The sequence below is a fragment of the Bidens hawaiensis genome, unplaced genomic scaffold (assembly GCF_021521415.1).
Source record: "Bidens hawaiensis isolate Kalapana, Puna unplaced genomic scaffold, B.hawaiensis_p1.1 tig00024631_1, whole genome shotgun sequence".
Taxonomy (NCBI): domain Eukaryota; kingdom Viridiplantae; phylum Streptophyta; class Magnoliopsida; order Asterales; family Asteraceae; genus Bidens; species Bidens hawaiensis.
In genome coordinates this window covers 322,739-327,375 of record NW_027493892.1, presented here as the reverse complement: position 1 = coordinate 327,375, position 4,637 = coordinate 322,739, and the positions used below count along the sequence as shown (strand labels likewise).

General features: G+C 38.9%; 1 pseudogene across 1 annotated transcript; it reads right to left on the bottom strand.

Annotated features, from left to right (window-relative positions):
- Positions 1 to 2,855: 2,855 nt before the first annotated feature.
- Positions 2,856 to 4,218, bottom strand: LOC143569654 (putative zinc transporter 10; annotated as a pseudogene). Its single transcript, XR_013141770.1, has 3 exons — positions 3,526 to 4,218; positions 3,284 to 3,433; positions 2,856 to 3,161 (listed from the first exon to the last, which is right to left on the bottom strand). The product of XR_013141770.1 is annotated as a putative zinc transporter 10 (transcript).
- Between the last annotated feature and the right edge of the window lie 419 nt (positions 4,219 to 4,637).

Sequence of the window (4,637 nt, the reverse complement as noted above, 5' to 3'; positions counted from 1 at the left end):
TGTGGCTTAGGATAATACATCATACACATACTTATATACATATGTATTGTGAACTTTACGAACTCGTATACTGATTTTGTTCGTACTCGAGAAACTTGAAACTCACCAACTAGACGTAGTTGACCCATTTTAACATGCTTTTCAGGTAAAGCAAAGGTGGAATGATTTGCTTACGTTCTTGGTGTTAGGAATGAAGTTGAATAGCTGTGAATAGACGCAGATATATAATATTGAATAAGAAGCTCGTAAACCGGTTATGTGATTCTCATCTAGTTTGTAAACATAGTACCAACCCATGTAATATGATGTAAATTAGTTTGTGAATTTCTTTATAAACAATGTTGTTGATACCAGTATTATCTGTTACATTCCCGTTTTACGCTTCCAGAACTACCTAGTCGGGGTATGACATTCAGCGATTGGCTCTATAATGTACGCTATGTTATGCGCTAGGCCTAACGTCTCGTATGCTTTAAGTATGACTAGCCGTTTTAAGTAAAGTCATGGCGTTGCCCATTGCCATTGGAATGTATTGAAGAACATTCTAAGGTATTTGAACAGGACCAGGGTTATGTTCTTAGTTTTTGGAGGAGTGGAAGAAGAGCTCACTGTAAGGTGTTACACTGATGCTAGCTTCCAGACTGGCTGAGATGATTCTCGCTCTTAATCAGGATTTGTATTCACTCTCAATTAGAGTGTGATGGCAGATTGTGATGGCAGATTCCACCACTGAGTCTCAATACATAGCTGCATCAGTTGCTGCTAAGGAAGCTTCTTGGATGAAGAAGTTTATCGTTGATCTCGATGTGGTTCCGAGTATTTGCAAATCAATCGAGGTCTTATGTGATAACACAAGTGCTATTGTTCAAGTCAAAGAGCCCAGATCTCATCACATAGCCAAGCACATTTTAAGGAAGTTACACCTTATTCGGGATATAATGGAACGAGGAGACATCATAATAAGCAAAATAGACAAAGACCAAAACCTAGCAGATCCGTTCACTAAGCCGATGACTCAGGGAAAATGACCAACACAAGGATGCTATCGGTCTTAGATTAGCTAGTAATTTGTTTTGATTTAGTATTTGGATGTATGAACATTTAAACAGTTGTATTTTTGAGTTCACTTTTGATTTAATGGTTAAATGCAAACGTTGAGTATTATAACTGTGTTCATTTTAATACGTTTAATCCATAAATATTATATTCTAAATTATCTGTAGTCGGTCAAACTCATGGGACTGATTCTGAATTAAGACTATTCTGTCTTTGGACTCAAGGAGTTGACTTCCAAATTCACAAACCTCATTATGAATGACGTTGGATGTAACTCGCATAAAATCATCCTCATGGATCTTAATCATAAGATGGATTGATATTGGTATACTCATTTAGTATCCTTAAACCTGAGATACATATTAGAACTTTCGTTTACTAAAGGCTATTCTTTGATCAGTGTCAACCGCTATAGCGTAATTGTTGGCTACAAAGGCATTGGTTGGGAATATTCTGAAGTTCAGTGGGAGTTGTATGTAATCAAGATGAGATTATGTACTCTTACATGATAGGTAACTGTTAGACATCTTGGCGCCTTCGTTGATGCAAACTGGTAAAGTGTGTGGCCTTACCCAAACTTACTGTGTGTTTGATTGGACCATTTTGACTCGAGAACGAAAACGATAATGATTGAACGCCATATGAGATTGATCTGATCCATGTCTCATTGTTCAATTGGTTTCTTATACAGAAAGGATAGATGACAACGATTAATATAAGTTCATTATCTTGTAATAGTGTATTCCAAGATCTTTTGGTTAATGAATTTAAAATGCCATAACCTGTTGGGGCAGCTATGTGTAGCTAGAGCACCGATGGCTGTCAGCGTTGATAAACATATCCAGAGACCGTCCAGGTGGGAGACTGTTGGAATTATGAACCGGATCGGTTAAGTCAACGTGGCCAACCAGGTTATGACCCGTGAAAGTTACACCATGGGTAACAAACTATAACACCCGCTTAATTTAGTTAACCGAGATTGACTAAATAATGAGATAAATGGATGGAACGGGATTTTGGGTTAGAGATGGACTTGGTGGCCCGTTGGGTTTAACTAGTTGGTTTAAACCTAATTAGCTTTATATAATATGGATTATTGTCATAACCTAATAAGGAGAATAACCCTAGCCACCACAAGTCCTAACTCTCTCTTCCTCCTACCTTAGTCGCCGGCCAGCCAGCTCACTGGAGACCGCTTCCGCTGCCAACAGCAGCTATCACCGCTGCCAATTGCTGCCGCCACTTGTTTCGGCCACCACCGCCGCTGCATTGTTGCTGCCGCTGCTGTCCGTGAACTGTCCAGCCACTACCCGGCGCTGCCGGTTGTCGTCGTGCACCGCCATCGTCGGCCGTTGTCTCGTTTGGTCACCTAGCGTCGTCCGTTAGCCCTCGGTGTCTCAACCGGTTATTTATTAACCGAGGTAGACTTAAATAATGTCGTGAATATTATTTATTTACTTATGTTGTTCTCGTTTCGTACTCGTATTGTTTGTAACCGTATCCTGTACGGTTCCTAAAAGTGATGATTACTCGTTTTGTATTCCGCTTCGTATTCATTTATTAATATGATTAATAATTATGAAACCAATTTTAATAAACCGGGTTTAAAAGTAAAATCGTTGACTGATCACCACTGGAACCCAACACTTAAAGCAACAAAATTCATTCTTTCATACATTTAGAATGCTTGAAATTATTTGGAAAGTACTCAAACTTATTCATATTTTACAGTTCTACGATAAATTAAACGACATCGTTTCATGTATGTCGAACAGCTAACATGATCTTAAAGTAAGTTTTTAAGCCCATTTGGCCATCAAAGACATCCCACCGGCACCAAGCAACACCGCTGCATAAGATTTAATTTGAAGTTTTATACTTCCCTGAAGCTTTGGGCCCATGAAATCAGCCGCTAGAAGATCCACTAATGCCATGTAGATAAGTAGTCCAGCTGAGGAAGCGTTGAGTAATCCAACTGTTATTAATGAACTCGGGCTGTTTTCTTTGTATGTCTTCGACAATGCGATCCCTAGAGCAATCCCGAAAGGAGTCGTTATAGAGAAGAAGAAGGCCATTGCTGCTTTCTTCAGAGTCTTATATTCAGCCTGTTATTGTTATACATTTAGTAATACATCTATGGAGTGATGATTATTACAGGGCATTAAATTATTGTGTAGACAGAAAGAACAAATGTGTAAGTTATCTACGAATAATATTTTTAGAACACCTGAAGAATACAACCACCAAGACCCATGCCTTCAAACATTTGATGGAAACAAAGAGCTGCAACCAATGGCTTGATTGTGCATACATCATTCGACGCCCCAACTCCAAGTCCGATCACTATCGAGTGAACTACTATTCCAAGTTCAAGCACCTATTAAATGATAATCAAATTTTCAAGTTTTAGTTTAATTTGTGGAAACATAAAAAAACATGTAACATGTTAAATGTTTATTTGAAACAAACCATGGCCACGACACGATAACGGAGAAGTTGTTGTCCTATTGCGCCCTTTTGGTGGCCGTGATTGTGCCCATGGAAGTGCATGCCACCACCATTAGCAACCGCCATCTCTTGGTCTTGGGCCACCACCTAACCTCCATCGGCCGCTATGGCATTGTTCTTTGATGTATACATGCTTGTAGCCATCGAGTCCACCATGAGTGTGAAAATAGCCGATATCATAGCAACAAAGCCCGTAAATGGAAACTTGTGCCATGGGTTATCTTCCAAGCAACTCGATCTCAACATATCGAAAGAATCAGGCAACACATGCATAAATCCAGTAGCCAAAATAATGTCAGAAGCAAAAGCTTTCACAATCACAAAAAGGCTACGGTCTGGGCTAAGGGCGGGAATGGACCGAGTGATTAGAGGTAGGCATACGCCGATGATGCTTGTGACGAGTATAGCAGCTATACCAATGATCTTTAAGGGTAAGGCCTTGGTTTTATTATTACATGGATTGTTGGTTTCATCTTCACATTGTGCCAAGGCTTTGGAGCATAGAAATACCTTAAATAGGATGAACACTGATAACATTTTTGAATGTGAAGCCATGCTTACTTTAAGATTTCTTGATATTTGTTTGATGGGATTTGACTTGAGATGTGAAGCTCATGGTGGTGGTCGCTATTTATATAAAAGCTCATGACATCATGTGCTTATTATTAACATGGACATTATTTAAAATATGTATCACTTTGAAATGTAATTAACTGGTCCACTCTCGATCAAAGGCATTTTCCATGACACTCTTTAGTGTCACTATACGCTGACAAATTATGTAGTATGAACCATAGAGAATGTATATTAAAAACGCTTCCGCCATGAAGAGCGGGTCAAGCTTCTCGCTAGTTACCATAAGTTTGATGAAAATACAATTCAAAACATTGTTCGTATAATATATATGTGATCTTTCAGCGTCTTTGGTTGTTAAGCTGTTTACTTTTTCTGGTGGTATAAGGATACAATCCAACCAGATTGAAAAGTGTCACTATACACTGACAAAATCGTCAGTTACTTCGTTCCTTCCGCTTAGAGTGTGTGAAGTAACTAACTTATATTTCAAGGTTGAA